The sequence below is a fragment of the Talpa occidentalis genome, unplaced genomic scaffold (genome assembly GCF_014898055.3).
Source record: "Talpa occidentalis isolate TD23 unplaced genomic scaffold, MPIMG_talOcc4v2.1 talOcc4.13, whole genome shotgun sequence".
Classification (NCBI taxonomy): domain Eukaryota; kingdom Metazoa; phylum Chordata; class Mammalia; order Eulipotyphla; family Talpidae; genus Talpa; species Talpa occidentalis.
The window spans coordinates 54162047-54179505 of NW_023601322.1; the positions used below are offsets into that span (position 1 = coordinate 54162047).

Genomic DNA, 17459 nt, shown 5'->3' on the forward strand with positions numbered 1-17459 from the left:
AGCAAAGACAATACATATTTTCTCATGATCATGTAAAGACTCCCTTGGCCTTACACCTGAAGGCCATTTTTTTGGTAACCTAAGAACAATTAGTTTCCTAGGTACAGCTCATTTACTAGCATGATCAACAGCACAACATTTGGCAACATTTAAACTTTCCCAATTACAAACGTGGGTGTAAAGTTCCTATTCTATATTCAATTACTACAATCAATTTATTTCCTAGCACTCAATTAACTTGGTTAATTTATTTATTACTTCAAAGTGGTTTAAAACAATTTATCAGATCTACGTAAGTTCTACTGAAGTCTAACTCTTAACTAGAAATTCCTAGCCTCCACACAGCCTGCGAATTATTGACCTCATATACCAGGAAATGTATTGTTGCCGCAAACAGGTACCCCCTATGGTTTCCCAGCAAAGCTGGTTTAGGGCAGCTTGTTCTCCATAATTCTCAAGGCCAAAACATTTCTTTCCTAAGTATAACTTAAACAATTTTTTTTACTTTTTTGTGATAGTTCATGTGTAAGAACAATAAGCCAATTGTTACCTGGGTCCGAATTAGGTTTTCACAGGCCAATTTGCATTAACCAAGAACAAAGAGGAGAGCATGAGCAGGCGTTGCCATGGAGACTCCCTAGTTCAGATCTTCTTTGGGAAGTTCCAGAACTTCCTTCTTCTGGGAAGTACAACTTTCCCTCTTCAGGGGAGCACAGGAACTCCCCACTTCTCAGGAGTCTCCCCCAGTCCCAAACCTTGTCAAGAGACAGCATGGGAGGCGCAGCCTGCCGCAATTTACTTTGTCTTCTTTCTTGCCATTTTTTTTCTTAACATCTTTATATGAAACAAAATTTACCAATTTTAGATGGACAGTTGGGTAAATATAAATAATAGAATCCTGGAACAACCATAGAGCACAGACAGCACAGCCCCCTCATCCTAAAACGTCCCCCTCACCTTTATATTTGTTTTTTTTAAATTTATTTATTGTTGTATTTTCATATTGTTGTTCATTTTTGAGGAATGTTGATTTCTCCCCTCAGGTGTTGTCCCCATAAAATTACCTCCACCAGGACACCGGGAACATCACCACACCCCTCCCATTTTGATCCCTTTCTCTCCCTCTCCCCAGATGAATGTCTCCAATGTATAGTTTACCTGCTAGTTTTGTCTGGAAGAAGCCCCATCCCTTGTATGGTTTCCTTATGTTCTTCCAACAAGTGAAGCCATCCTCCATGACGTGAGTCCTCTGCTCACTAGAGGAGGCAGCAGAGACCCATGAGGAGACACTCGGGGACTCTCCTTGCTGGGCTGGGAGGGAAGGGCCTGCATGGACACCCCCCCTTTTCTCTGACGCTTTCCCTCTGGTTTCTGAAGATACACAGAAAATAATCCACATCCCATTGTATAGAAAATATTTCCAGAAAACAAAAACACATGCTTTCAATACAATGTGCTTTCAAATATTCTGGTTGTGGTTCAGCTGCTGGCTGAGCTGATTAATACAATCACCTCGACAGACACGTAGCCCATCTGCTTAAGGAAGCCCACTCCGTTCTTAATAGCAAGACGTGCACTGAGAGATGGAGAACCCTGAGATCATCCAGATAAACTCCATCAGGAAGACAAATTCAAGAATGAGATCTTGCAGGCACATGACTCCAAACTTTCCCAGGTGCTCCTCAATCACGGTGCCACCTGTCAGCGGCATGGGCTTGTTCCTGACCTTGCTTGTCCACTTTTCAAGATGATTCCCAGATAGATGTCAGGTTTGGAAATCCCTAGGTCATATAAGGTTCCATGGAAGAAGCATTTTTGTGGGTTGAGGGGTCACCTGTCAAAGACACCACCGATGATCCTTTTCAGTGAAGGCGTGGAGTGGTCACCTGCACCCATAAACTCAGCTCAGTGATACTTTGGATGCCTGCAACAAAGACAGGGAATCCTTATCTGGCCCTCCCAAGTCCTGTGGTCTCATGGCCAGTCATCTGAGACACACCCAGTCACAGTGCTGCCTCCAGGAACCATGCAAGTCTGCTGCTTGCTGGAGTGGAAAGTTCCTGTGGTGTGCTGCTTGTCCAGTCGCTATGACCCTCTTGGGGGTAGCCATGGCTTCCTTGAACCCCTTACAATAAAGAAATAATAAAGAAAGTCTTGGATGGATGGTGTAACAAGTTTCCACATACAAACTGTATAAAACCTCATCATTTCTGCAATTTGGGGCTCAGACTTTTGGGAGGATCCCACTGAGCCCACTGGTGTGACAAATAAATCTCTCTCTCTACCTCTATGAGCCCTGCCTGATTTCTCTGGGAAATTGCCCTAACGTTATTACAAATAACACCAAGGGCCTCCCTGATGGTGCAAGAGGTTAAGCACATCACTATGAAGCTATCCACAGCCTCTGCAGCACAAGTTCGATCCCTGGTCAGGTAGGGAGCTAACCATATGGCGCAGCAGACCTCTCCTGACTTGCCCGCTGCTCCCCTCAGCAGTGTATTTCAGTCAGTCTGCCTGTTCTGTTCCTCACTCAGTTTCTGGTGAATCCTCTCACCCCCTGCACCTCTGGCCTGTACCCCAGTTCTTGTATGCATAAATAAATAAATCTTAAAAAAAAATATTAGCACTGGGCCTCCCCACTGGCGCAGCGGCTGAGTGCTGGGTTGCGAAGCTGCCCGCAGCCTCTGCAGCGCCGGTTCGATCCCGGCTGCTCCCCGGCCACCGGAGGAGGGTCCCACATGGCGTGCAGACCTCTCCTGCCACCCCCTGCTCCCCTCAGCAGTGTGATTCGGTCCTTCTGCCTGTTCTGCTCCCTGCTCTGGCTCTGGTGAATTCTCTCACCCTCCCGCGCTTCTGACTATACCCAGTGCTTGTATAAATAAATAAATAAATAAATAAAAATAAATCTTAAAAAAAATATATTAGCACAAAAAAAAATATATTAGCACAAAAAAAGCCTAAATAGTTTCAACATTCTGTATTTGTGTAAACTAATATTAGTAATTGGAATTAGACTGTTAAAATTTAAGGGTATGGAGGCCTTCCTGGTGGCACAAGGGTTAAAGTCTCAGCACTATGAAGTATAGGCAGCCATTGCAAATGAGTTTGATCCCTGGCAAGGGTGCTAACCCACATGGCTCAGCAGACTTCTCCTGTCTCACCAGCTGCTCCACTCAGGAGTGTATTTCAGTCAGACTGCCTGTTTTCTGGTGCCTGTTCTCTGGCCCACTCTGTCTCTGGTGAATCCTCTCTCACACACACCCACCTCTGGCCTACACCCCAGTTCTTCTATGCATAAATAAATAAAAATAAATCTTTTTTTTTTTTAAAGATTTCTATTTATTTATTTATTTATACAAGCACTGGGTACAGTCAGAAGCGCAGGAGGGTGAGAGAATTCACCAGAGCCAGAGCGGGGAGCAGAACAGGCAGAAGGACCGAAGTACACTGCTGAGGGGAGCAGCGGGCGGCAGGAGAGGTCTGCGCGCCATGTGGGACCCTCCTCTGGTGGCCGGGGAGCAGCCGGGGATCGAACCTGCACTGCAGAGGCTGCGGGCAGCTTCACAACCTGGCGCTCAACCGCTGCGCCACCAGGGAGGCCCCAAATAAAAATAAATCTTTAAAAAAATTTTAAGGATGGGGCCTCCCCAGTGGTGCAGCGGGTTTAGCGCTGTGCTGTGAAGCTGTCCACAGCCTCTGCAGACTCTGTATTTTATAATCATTACCACTATACAAATTATAATAATACAGAAAGCTGGTAGGAAAATTTAAATAAATGCTAAAGGAAATGAATAATTTTTTGAATCAACTTTATTTTTTTAAAAGATTCATTTATTAATGCATACAAGAGCTGGGGTGCAGGACAGGGATGCAGGAGCTGAGAGGATTCACCAGAGACCGAGTGGTGAGCAGATCAGGCAGATGTACTGAAATACACTGCTGAGGGGAGCAGCGGGCAAGACAGGAGAGGTCTGCTGCTCCATGTGGGTCACCTCCCTGGCCAGGGATCAAACTTGTGCTGCAGTGGCTGCAGATAGCTTCATAGTGCTGCGTCTTAACCCCTTGTGCCACCAGAGAGGCCCCTAAATCAACTTTATTTTGAAGGACAGTTTTGGGGGATATAGAATTCTTACTTGGCCTCCTTTTCCTAGAGGGCCTTGAGTATTTCACTGCAGGCTCTTCTGTCCTCTGCTGTTCCTAAGAGAAACCAGCCATTGATCAAATTGTTGCTCCTGGTGCATTAGTCATTTACATGTTTGTAACAATTACTTTAAAGGTATGCAGCTTAAAACAATAAAGATTTGGTATTTCACACATTTTCTGTGGGTGGGGAGTCCAGAGCACTTCAGTTTGGTGATTCCAGCTCGGGGTCTCACGAGGCTGCAATCATGATGTCAGGCCAAAGAAAAGGCTTGATGGACATGGAAGGATCTACGTAAAGGCTCAGCACGTGGCTGCTGGCTCATGCACAGCCTCACTTCCTCACCATGTGATTGTCAACTTATCTGAGTGGCCACGCAGCGCGGCAGGAGAGAGTGAGCAGGAGAGATCAAGCAGGAGCCTTGATCTTTTGAGCCTCACTGTGAAGTGGTGCAGGCGCCCCAGCCTCCTCCATGAGCAGGCAGCCAGCAAGTCCAGGGACTCACAGGAGGGAAACTGGTCTTGACCTCTTGAGCATAAAAAAAAAAAACAAAAACGGTGGACATTTGAAAAACTTCTACTGTCCATCATCTGGCCACTAAATATTTATATCCTTTTGTCAAAGAGAGAGAAGTATTCTGATACGTTGTAGAGAGTGGTCAGGCTTTATTCAAACAAGCAACATGGAGAAATCACACTTAATTCCAAATACATTAATGATCTAAGATTTAGCACATCTGGAATCTTTTTTATTTTTCTGAGGATTCCTTTTCTTCCCCACTGAAGTTGAACATTTGCCAGACCCAGGAAAAATCTGCCCCTGCAGTGTGCACAGCTGGACCCCTGCTCTGTTGCTTCAGTCTCCACTTGCTGCATTTTCATCCTGGGTCTTGAAGGATTTGACTTGTTTCCTTGTGATTCAATGTTCAACCAAGGTTTTGGACAATGTCTATCCAGATGTTGGCTTCCATTCACTTGTTCCTGGTGCACCCAAATACCCAAATGCAGCCACCAAATCTGATGTTTGATTCCTCAATTCAGTAAGGTTTTTGCTTCTGGTTCTCTGAGCATGTGTGGATTGGGGAAGCCATCAGTCTTAGGTGCAGATTCACAGATTACACCAGGATGAGTCTGTCACTCAAGGGTAGAAAGCCCTCTAAGTTCTTTCTGGTTTTCCAGCAGTTTCTCTTGAGTGTCCCACACCTCAGCACAGTTTAGTGGTCATTCAGGGATTAGACAGAGTTTGTATTCAGATTTGGGATCTTGCCTCTCCATCTCTTGTTAAAATACATGTTAATTAAATTATTTGGATATGCCATATTTTAAGGATATACATAAAACCCTTGTAGAAAAATCCATGACTTCCATGAAGGTAATTTTATTATCCATTATATTTACTATACAATTTTATTATACAACAAATATTGGGGGCAGATACTGGAAGTTCAGTATGTATGTCAATATGTATACTATACATATGGCTTTTTTTTTTTTTATTATTATTTTAATTTTCTAGACTTATTTATTTATTTATTATTTGTTTGTTTATACATACTTACATTCAGAAGAATTGGGGGGCAGATACTGAGGCAGCGCAGGAGAGTCTGCATGTATGTACAATTGAATCATACAGGTAGCTACTAGCCACATATGGCTTTTTAATTTTAAATGATATATAGTAAAATATGCAATATCTCAGCTTATGAGCCAAATTTCAAGTGTTCAATAGTTAGAGGCACCATATAGATCAGTACAAATATAGAACATTTTTTTTCTTCCAGAACTTTCTGTTGGATAGCACAGCTCTTCATGCTTTGGTGCTGGAGACCAGCTCCAGCTAGAAGTCGTGTCAGGGATCTCAGAAAGGAGAGGATGGAGTCGGTGAAAGTTTTTTCTCTTTCTCAGAGGGCTAAGGGGAAGTGGCGCGAGGCAGAAGTGAGGTAGACACAGACACCTTAGTTCATGCAAGTATCTCCTACTGAGGGTCTCAGTGGTTCTTTATTTATACCTTAAGGCAAGCGGTGGGAATACATCAGCGTAGGCATTGAAGCAGAGCAAAGACAATCAATACATATTTTCTCATGATCATGTAAAGACTCCCTTGACTTTACATCTGCAGGTCATTTCTTTGGTAACCTAAGAACAATTAGTTTCCTAGGTATAGCTCATTTACTAGCATGATCAATCATACAAGACAGCACAACATTTGGCAACAATTAAACTTTCCCAATTACAAAAATGGGTGTAAAATTCCTATTCTGTATTCAATTACTAAAATCAGTCTATCTCCTAGTACTCAATTAACTTGGTTAACATATTAATTACTTCAAAGTGGTCTAAAACAACTTATCAAATCTATGTAAGTTCTACTGAAGTCTAACTCTTAACTAGAAATTCCTAACCTCCACAAGGCCTGCGAACTATTGACCTCTTGCCTACACCAGGAAATGTATTGTTACCACAAACAGGTACCCGCCAGGTTAGGCTATGGTTTCCAAGCACAGCTGGTTCAGGGCAGCATGTTCTCCATAGTTCTCAGGGCCGAACATTTCTTTCCTAGCTATACCTTTTGCATTATTTACTTTCTTGATACTAATTCAGGTGTAAGAATAACAAATCAATTAATGTCTAGGTCCAAATTGGGTTTTCAATGCCAATTGCTAATTAACTTCTGCATTAACCAAGAACAAAGAGGAGAGCTTTAGCAGGCTTTGCCATGGAGACTCCCTAGTTCAGATCTTCTTTGGGAAGTGCAAGAACTCCCCTCTTCTGGGAAGTACAACTTTCCCTCTTCAGGGGAGCACAGGAACTCCCTGATTCTAGGGAGTCTCCCCCAATGCCCAGACCATGTCAAGAGACAGCATGGGAGGCGCAGCCTGCCACACTTTGGGAGCATCAAGTCAGATACATTAAACACATGTAAAATCAAGGGGCCAGTATTATCTCTCTTAAAGATGAGGTGAGGTCCCTTGATGGAAATACATATTAAGCAGGTGAAAAACAAAATCAAAAAAGATTATTAGTGGGTCTGGTGCCTCCAGACACAAACAGTCTCAGTTCCAAAGGGAAGCACCTGTCTCTCCACCTCCCTTCTCAGACCAAGGACTCTCTCTCATCATCTCTGAGGAATGAGTTCTCTTCCAGGCATCCAGGGGCAAAGCTCTAAGAAAAACTTCGGAAATAGGACATCCAAACCAAGGAGATGGATTCTGGGAGCTCAATAAGAGACAAAGGCAGAGAACACTTGGGAGACTCCCCCTGGTTCACTGAGAAAAGCATTTCCAAAGTAGGTCTGTGGAACCCTTGAGATCACCCAGAACCTTTTACAGGATCCAGGAGGACAAAACTATTTTTATAACATCACTTTGACACCATTTGCCTTTCATTATTTTGACATTTGCTAAGGTAGAACTTAGTAAGAATGGAAATTATAGTACCACCTGCAGTAGTAGTCATTCTTCACCACCACTTTCTCACAGAAAAAAAAAAATCCAAACCAAACCAGTTTCACTTCAAAATGTCCTGTTTAAATCACGAAAGCATATTTTCTATTTATCATCCTGAAATCCACATTTTTTAAAGGTCTGAAACGATGACAAGGACGTTCACATAAGGCATGTCTGCTACAGTCCAAAGGGCCGTGTCCCAGGGAGAAAAATGAAGTGAATTAGCCTCTTCTTTTAGGCAATATCTTTTTTTTTTTTAAGATTTATTTATTTATTTATGCAAGCACTGTGCACAGTCAGAAGCATGGGAGGGTGAGAGAATTCACCAGAGCCAGAACAGGGAGCAGAGCAGGCAGACTGCCGAAACACACTGCTGAGGGGAGCAGCTGGGCATCAGGAGAGGTCTGCGTGCCATCTGGGACCCTTGCCCTGCCGGCGGGGATGGAAACCCGGGGATGGAAACCCGCTGCAGAGGCTGCAGGCAGCTTCTTAATGCTGGGCCACCGGGGAGGCCCTAGGCAATAGCATTTTTTTTTTTTAATAGAGGCATGTTTTATTTGTTTGTTTGTTTGTTTACACAAGCACTGGGTACAGTCAGAAGTGCGGGAGGGTGAGAGAATTCACCAGAGCCAGAGCGGGGAGCAGAGCAGGCAGAAGGACCCAAGTCCACTGCTGAGGGGAGCAGCAGGCGGCAGGAGAGGTCTGCGAGCCATGTGGGACCCTCCTCTGGTGGCCGGGGAGCAGCCGGGGATCGAACCGGCGCCACAGAGGCAGCAGGCAGCTTCGCAACCCAGCGTTCAACCGCTGCGCCACCAGGGAGGCCCGGCAATAGCATTTTTAATTGAAGGAATGAATAGCTAAAACCATGGTTACTTAGATTAGTTGAATTGGCATACACTTTCCTGAAAATGAATGTGAGTCTGTCCCTTTAAGAAATCAACTGACATAAAATAAATATTAATTAAAAAAATCAAAAAATCAAAAAATCAACTGATGGCATTTGTTGCCTTGACAAAATGTAAACTCCCAGAGAAAACCAAAATTATGGAAAATTGAGTCCTGTTGTTATATACTTGACAACTTACAGTATGTAGACTAATTTTTCTTTTGGGATCTGTGGTAAAAAACAAAACATGTGATTTTAGATAACTTGACCCCGGTGTAATTAACACTGTATATCTATATACACATAGTGAAACAATAGGTAACTTTAAAAAAAAAATCGTACAATTGTACAAGATCCGTTAATATACAAGAGAATGTATGGAGTTAATATAACAATAGGAAATATTCAATGACACTGTTTCAGGTTTCACTTTGCAAATAACCTTTGAGAAAATATTACTTATAAGTTATGATTTAGTATGAAAGTTGTAACAAAGTTGAATATCCATAATCTGAAGAGGTTATTAAAATACTATCCCTACATATTTCCATGAGATTGTATATTTTTTCATAGATTTCAAACAAAACATTAAATGTAGAAGAAACTATGAAAATAAAAGATCTTCTAATGAGACAAAAATGACACTTGCATAAATATAAAATGTGAAAGTTCCCCTCTTTTAATTATCCTTATATTTACAGAAAGTTATTTTCTTAAAAATGCTTTGTTAGGGCCTCCCTGGTGGTGCAAAGGCTTAAGAGGCAACCTATGAAGCTACCTGCAGGCACTGCAGCGTGAGTTCAATCCCTGGCCAGGGAGATACCCCATATAGTGCAGCAGACCTCTCCTGTCTAGCCCGCTGCTCCCCTCAGCAGTGTATTTCAGTACATCTGCCTGATGTGCTCCCCTCTCCGTCTCTGGTAAATCCTCTCACCCCAAGCATCTCTGGCCTGCACCCCAGCTCTTCTATGCATAGGTAAATAAATCTTTACAAAATGCTTTGTTAGCATACATTGGTTATCAATATTCTAAAGTAAAGAAGTAATAACATCATTTTGAAAGGTTTTATTCTAGTAAAGTAAATATTTAAAGCTATAACCCACATAAAAAATTTACATGGGAGGGCCTCCCTGGTGGCGCAGCGGTTGAGCACTGGGTTGCAAAGCTGCCCGCAGCCTCTGAAGAGCCCATTCGATCCCAGGCTGCTCCCTGGCCACCAGAGGAGGGTCCCACATGGGGCGCAGACCACTCCCCTCAGCAGTGTACTTCGGTCCTTCTGCCTGCTCTTCTCCCCGCTCTGGCTCTGGTGAATTTTCTCATCCTCCCGCACTTCTGACTGTACCCAGTGCTTTTTAAATAAATGAACGAATCTTTAAAAAAAAAAAAAATTATACATGGGATCCGTAATGATTTGTGAGACTGCAGAGAAAGAAAAAAAATTGAGAAACGCTGACCCAATTTTGGGCCTGGATTCAGGGAGGCAACAGTGTGACAAAGGTCTTCGTGCATGTCTGGGCGGGGGGTGGAGGGGTGGAGGGGTGGTTCTCAAGGTCTCAGTCCCCAGGGCGCTGTCTGGGGCTGGAAGGTGACTGTTGGGGCTTCCTCATCTCCCCAGTTTCATTTCTCACAGCCTGGGCTTGTCCTCCTTCCTGGATACTGGTGACTCACCCCAGGTCTCACTCCCCATTGCCTGGAGGACTCCAGAGCAGCCAATCAGCAGCCCCGCGGCTCCTGTTCCAAAGCCCTCCCCACCCGCCGGGACTCCGTCTCCCCAGCCCGGGTGGAGGCGCGTCCTGGGGGATGGGGGGCGCAGCCCTCCTGCTCCTGCTCGCGGTGGCCGCGGCCCCGAGGGAGACCCGGGCGGGTGAGTGCGGGTCGGGAGGGGACAGGGCGCTCCCAGAGGCGGGAGCGAGGGCGTGGGCGGGACGTGGGAAAGGCGCGACCTCGCCGCCGCCCTAGTTGTCCCCCCACGTCGGCCCAGCCCTGTCCTAGCCCCTTTCCGTCCCCCCGAGACCCCAGCCTCCTTTTGCCCCCCGAGTCTCGGCTATTTTCGTCCCGCAGCCGCTTTTCGGTCTCACTCGTCTTTCACCCACTTTCTGTCTCGTGGGCGCCCCCCTGGGACTCGAGCCCCCGAAGGGGAGAAGAATAGCCCTGGTCTCCCCTCCCGCCCCCAGGCCCCCACTCCATGAGGTTTTTCCACACTGCGATGTCCCGGTCCGGCCTCGGGGAGCCCCGCTTCATTATCGTGGGCTACATGGACGGACGACACGCAGTTCGCGCGGTTCGACAGCGACTCCCCAGGTCAGAGCGCAGAGCCCCGGGCGCCCTGGGCGGAGCAGGCGGAGCAGGTGGAGCAGGAGGACTGGGACGAGGAGACGCGGATCCTAAGGGACAGCACACTGTGGTACCGCGCGCAGCTGGACTCCCTGCGCGGCCTCTACAACCAGAGCGAGAGCGGTGAGCTGGCGCGGGTGCGGGCCGGGTCAGCACCCCCATCCCCACGGACGGGGGGTCGCTCAGGGTCTCCCCCTCCAGGCTTCTCTGCAGCCTGCCCGGGAACAGCCCGCGGGACTTTCACCCCATTTCATTCTGGACAGGCTCTCACACCCTCCAGAGGATGTGTGGCAGCGACGTGGGGCCCGACGGGCTCCTCCTCCGCGCGTACAGTCAGTTCGCCTATGATGGCGCCGATTACCTGGCCCTGAACGGGGACCTGCGCTCCTGGACCGCGGCGGACACGGCCGCTCAGATCACCGGGCGCCAGTGGGAGACCCAGGGTGAGGCAGAGAAATTCAGGAACTATGAGAAGGGCAAGTGCTTGAGGTGGCTGCTCAGATTCCTGGAGTACAGGAAGGAGACTCCGCAGCGCACGGGTAAGAGGGGCCTGGAGGCCTCCCAGTCCTCCCCTGCCTGGAGTCACTGCGGGAAATGAGTCCTCTCTCTAGTCCCGAGAGGGGGGACTCCCCTGGGTTTCATGTTCTGCCCTAGAGAGACTCCCAGAGACTCCTGCTTCTCCTGAAGGACAGTGAAGGGATCCAGTCTCTCCTGAGAAAGACAGACAGTCCCTGACATCACACGTCACCGGGTCCTTCTGACCAGGGGCCTGTTTGAGAACCACGAGTTTCTCTCTCAGTCTTGTTTCTGGTCTGAGAACATTTTCAGTTATGTGATTCCTGCTTTTCTGTTCATTCACCTTCCACCCAGGTCAGGAATAAAAAGTCTGTGTTCCACTCCCTCTGCTTCATCCTACCCTGGGTTTTCATCCTCATTCTAGGACTTTCTAAGGAATAGGAGAATCTCACAGATTCCCCCCAGATTAGCCTCTTTTTTACATTTTATGCTTCTTCCTGCCACACCAGTTGTCTTGTCTAGTGTGAGGATGGTCTCATGAGGATTCTTCAGTGTCCATGGAGGAAACACAAAGTGAGTTTTCTGATTTACCACCTCAGATCCCCCAAAGACACGCATGACCCACCACCCCACCTCTGAGCATGAGGTCACCCTGAGGTGCTGGGCTCTGGACTTCTACCCAGCGGACATCACCCTGACCTGGCAGCGAGATGGGGAGGACCTGACCCAGGAGATGGAGCTGGTGGACACCAGGCCTGGGGTCTGAGACGGAACCTTCCAGAAGTGGGCGGCTCTGGTGGTGCCTTTTGGAGAGGAGCAGAGATACACGTGCCATGTGCAGCATGAGGGGCTGCTGGAGCCCCAAGTCCTGAGATGGGGTGAGGAGGAGGATGTGGGCACTGAGGCTGTTCTCAGGGCCATCAGGAGCCCTTCTGGAGCCCTTCAGAGGGTCCAGATAAGGTCTGGGGCTCAGGGTATGATCTTCCCTTCCCTTCCAGTGCCCCCTCCTCAGTCCTTCATCCCTACTTCGGGCATCATTGCTGGCCTGGTTCTCCTTGGAGCTGTGCTCACTGGAGCTGCGGTGGCTGCAGCTGTGATGTGGAGGAAGAAGAACTCAGGTAGGGAAGGGAGTGGGGTGATCTTGTCCACTGAGGGCTTTCACGTCCCAGGGAGAACTTGTCCTGCCTGGTTAATGGGAAGTACCATCCACACACACGGGTGTTGCCCAGAGGGCATTTGGTCCAGTCCCCCCCTCATTTCCTTTCCTCATTTTTCCCAGTCCTGACCTGGGTCTTTACTCACAGTTCTGGAAACTTCCCTGTTCTGCAGGATTAGAAGATTCCTTTAGGTCTTCTGACCTGACTGCTCCCTGGTCTCACATGATATTTCTTCCCACAGGAGGACAAGGAGGAAGCTACACTCAGGCTGCAGGTAAATGTTTGATCCCTGAGCCCCTGGGGACAGTGTAGATGGACTCCATGGGGGAGTCACCCTCATCACTCCCTCCTGTGGTCTCATCTCTGACCAGGTTCTGTTTTGTTCTCAACCAGGCAGCGACAATGCCTAGGGCTCTGATATGTCTCTCAGCCCCTAAGGATCTTTTGCAATGAACCTGATGAGGCTCCTGTTGTGCACACCTTGGACAGCAGGGTAATGGTGTCACTGTTGTTCTTAACTGTGATATTGAGCATTTGTTCATGTTTTTACTTTTCTATGACTACAGTTGCTGTTTGTATGGAAGTTTTGTACATTTTTATAGAGGAAGTGCTATTTATTTATTACACTATTTTGTCCTTTTTAAAATTGGGTTATTTCTTTCTGATCATTGAGTTTTAGGCATTATTTGTAGATACAGTCCTTTATCAGATTTGTGATTTGCAAATGTTTCCTCCCACACTGTGACCTGAACTCCTTTACTGATGGGAAAGCAAACACTATTGCCCAGACAGGAGCATGGAGAGATACATGTGTGTGTGTGTGTGTGTGTGTGTGTGTGTGTGTGTGTGTGTTTTAGAAGAGAGAAGATAAATTGCTAACTGGTTTTGAGCAGATAATGGCCGATTGGGGTGTTGGGGGTGGAGGGGAATGACTTATGCATATCCTTGAGTGTTATTTAAATGTCCTTGTATGAGCATGAAATATGCTTTCTAAAGTAAATTACACTTCATTCCTCAACTTATAAAACTCTTCACACATCATGACCAAATCATGTGTTAAGACCAGACTGACATGTGGGTTACAAGTGATGAACCCGCACGTCGTAGTTGCAGAGTCATGGTTTTCCTTTGGGTTCACTCTGGTGTTGTCCATTCTCGGGGTGTTGGACAAACATTTAATGACCTGTGTCCATCATGAGAATATCATGCAGAGTATTTTCACTGCCCCTAATGTCTCCTGTGCTCCAAGGAAACAAAAGCTAAAAGAAACTAATGGAATCATATCAGACTAAAAAGCTTCTAATTAGTGAAGGAAACTATCGTTAAAATGAAAAGACAATATCAAATCGGGGAAACTATTTGCACATCATCAATCCAACAAGGAGTTAATATCCAAAATCTACAAAGAACTCCAAAACAAGAAAACATCTCAAACTAGGGGCAGAGGAGCTAAATAGGTATTTTTCTAAAGAAGACACACATGTGGCCAATAGGTGTGTGGATAAATGTTTGTCATCATGTGCTGTCAGGAAAATGCCAATTAAAACCACAATGAGTTACCACCTCACACTGTGAGAATGGCCCATTGAAGGATGTGGAGGAAAAGGAACTCTGGCACATGGTAGGTGGGAATGGAGACTGGTCCTGTTAGTGGGCAGAATGAGGGGTTCCCTGGATCCTCAAAACTGCACACTCTACATGGGATCTGCCATCAGCTGCATAAAGACAAAACATACTCTGAAGTGTAAGACCTTCAATAGAAAAGAACTTTAATACAACTAGTATAAAATAGAGAATCAGTGTGCAATAGAGAGAGAGAGAAGAGAAAGAATACAATTAGAATAGTTTCCAAGTGAAGCACCCAAAGCTACCCGTCCCCTCATGGGTAAATGCCCAGCCAAACAGGCTTGGCCCAAAGCAGGCCCACTGAAGCCCGAAGACCTGCCACAAGGCTAAGGCTACTGGTACCAAGGCTACTGGTAGAGACCCATGGGAAAAGACAGGAGGGGCCATGCAAGTCTGAAAGGAAAAGAGCAAAATCAAAATCCACATCAAGATAACAGCTGCCATTGTCAGCCTCCCCATGGGCCTCTCACCCATGTCTTTGTCTATTTCACGTGTCTCTTTCCATGTCCTCAACTCCCTGGCACAAGTCCAAGCCTGAGGAGCAAGCCTGGCTTCTTCTTCACATGTCTCCCTGCTCCATGCTCCTCCTCCAGTCTTCTTTCCTGATCTTACTCCACATCTTCCTCCTCTTCTTTAGCTTCTCATCCCTGCTCAGCTCCACCTTTCCTTGAGTGGGGCGGTAACCTGGAACCTTTCTTTTCTATGGATAGCAGATTGGTCCTGCCCCTATGGAAAAAAGAATATGAAGGTTCCTCAAAATGGACCTGTCACATGGTCAAGCATCCCATTCCTTGGTATTTATCCAAAGAAGGTAAAAACACTAATTCTGAGGGACCTCCCCGTGCCCGCGGCCTCTGCAGCACTGGTTCGTTCCCCAGCTACCGGCGAGGGTCCCACATGGCGCAACAGACCTCTCCTGTCTCGCCTGCTGCTCCCCTCAGCAGTGCATTTCGTCAGTCTGCCTTTCTGCTCCCCGCTCTGGCTCTGGTGAATTCTCTCACCCTCTGTGCTTCTTACTGTACCTAGTGCTTGTATAAATAAATAAATAAATCTTTAAAAAAAAACCACACTAATACTGAGGAATATGCGCCTCCTATGGTCACTGCAGCACTGTCTACCATAACCAAGCTATGGAGACAACGTAAGTGCTGAATGACAGATGAGGGGATAAAGAACACAAACTATATACACAATGGAATACTACTTGGCTGTGAAAAAGATGAAATATTGGATTTGCAACAACATGGATAGATATGGATGGGATTATGCTAAGTGAAATAAGTTTGAAGTGAAAAAGTTAAATACTGGATGATTTCATTCATATTTGGAATATAAAGAAACAAAACACGGACAGACTAAACCAAAACATAAACTAAACCAAAACATACTCTCTATATATGACTGCAGAATTGAAGCTATGGGCTGGGGTAAGAGTAGGAAACAAAGTAGGAAGAGGGCCCAGTGGACTATGGTGAAGAACTGTGGGTGCCCTTAGGGTGGGTGTGATGTGGTAACAAACATCTGAAGCGGTGTGACCCTTGTCTCTGAACACTTTCGTTGTGTAAACCAATGCTAATCTCAATTGAGTAATACAGCGAGGGGAAAAAGAAAAAAAAAGTAAATTATCTCTTCCATCAGTCACTGACCTCAGGACTTTGCCTTCGCCTCCTCACTATCATACAGGGTGAGGGGCTGTTTTCCCACAAGGTCAGAGGCAGGAGGTGCAGGGACTCCTGGGGCTGCTAAGACACCACTGAGTAGAGACACTGCAGAGAGGGCGGCTCTGAGGGGAACCAGAGCAGAGGGTCAGAGTAACCCCCAGTGCTGAGTGAGGATCTGGTTCCCAAGGAGAGGGGAGTGCGTGCATGTGCCCCCTTCCAGTGTGTGTGTGTGTATGCGTGTGTGTAACAGGAGAGACAGGATATACAACATAAGATGATGGGAAGTGAATTAACATCCAGCCCCAGAATAAATTAATTCAAATCGCACACAGAGTAAAGAGTGTCAGAACAATACCTCAGTAAATACAGTTCCATGGAGAAACAGCTTCTGAGCAGGACTGAAAAAGCATTGGCCCTGAAGAAGAGGAGGAGGTTTAGAAATACCACATGGTTGGCCTGATGTGTAAAGAGCTGGGCAGGACCCCTCCCCCCACCCTGGCCCCTGCTAGGATGTGGTGGCATCTTCACCCCTGACAGCTCCCTCCCCCAAACCCCAACGTTCCTCTCCTTTGGAGTCACCAGTATATGTACATATATGTATACGTGTAATCCCAGCTGCTTCTTAATTTCCCACCTGTCTGGGGCATGTAGGTGGTTCCCATAGCTTGGCTACTGTAAATAGTGCTGCAGTGGTGACGGGAGTGCAGGTCCCGTCACAGGAGAGTATTTATCCTCTGTGAGTAGATGCTCACTGTAGAATTGTTGGGCCCAAAGGCAGAACCACATTCACCCTTATAAGAAACCTCAGTACTGTTTCCAGAAGGGCTGGCTCAGTCTTTATCCAAAAATAACGCAGGACTGTCCCCTTTTTTGCACATCCTTGCCAGTACTTGTTGTTTTGGCCCTCTGGATATGGGCCATTCTCGCAGGTGTGAAGGTTTAAGCCAGGGCATCATAAAGGCACAAAATGTGGGCAAAAAGAAATCCTGTAACACTCAGGCCAACACAAGGCTGTCTCTCACTGTGAAAGAAAATAATCATGAAGAAACTCAGGTGAATTACCTGCGTGTTAACATTATCAATGGTCCACTGCATTCTCAAGATGTCCTCCTGAAAGCATCCCCGTCACCTAGTCCCAGCCTCTCTGCCTCAACCCCCACCCCCACTGCAGTCCTCCAGGGTCTCACTTATAGGGACTGAGATACACTTCAGAGCACTGGGACTGTGGCTGCCTGGGGGAGAACACAACAAAACTTGGTCAGAGATGAGACCACGGGAGGAACTGATGAGAGTGACTCCCCCATGGGCTCCATCTACACTGTCCCCAGGGGCTCAGGGAACAAACCCCTGATCCACACTTACCTGCAGCCTGAGTGTAGCTTCCTCCTTGTCCTCCTGTGGGAAGAAGCATCATGTGAGACCAGGGAGGAGTCAGGTCAGAAGCCTAAAAGAATCTTCTAATCCTGCACCACAGGGAAGTTTCCAGAACTGTGAGTAAAGTCCCAGATCAGGACTTGGAAAAATGAAGAAAGGAGATGAAGGGGGACTGGACCAAATGCCCTCTGGGCAACACACATGTGTGGATGGTACTTCCTATTAACCAGGCAGGGCAAGTTCTCCCTGGGACCTGAAAGTCCTCAGTGGACAAGATCCCCCACTCCCTTCCCTACCTGAGCACTTCTTCTTTCCCTTC

The 17459-nt window shown here is 46.7% G+C and overlaps 1 pseudogene; it reads left to right on the plus strand.

The window, feature by feature from the left end:
- Positions 1-10239: 10239 nt before the first annotated feature.
- Positions 10240-15899, plus strand: LOC119243834 (class I histocompatibility antigen, Gogo-OKO alpha chain-like; annotated as a pseudogene).
- Positions 15900-17459: the final 1560 nt, after the last annotated feature.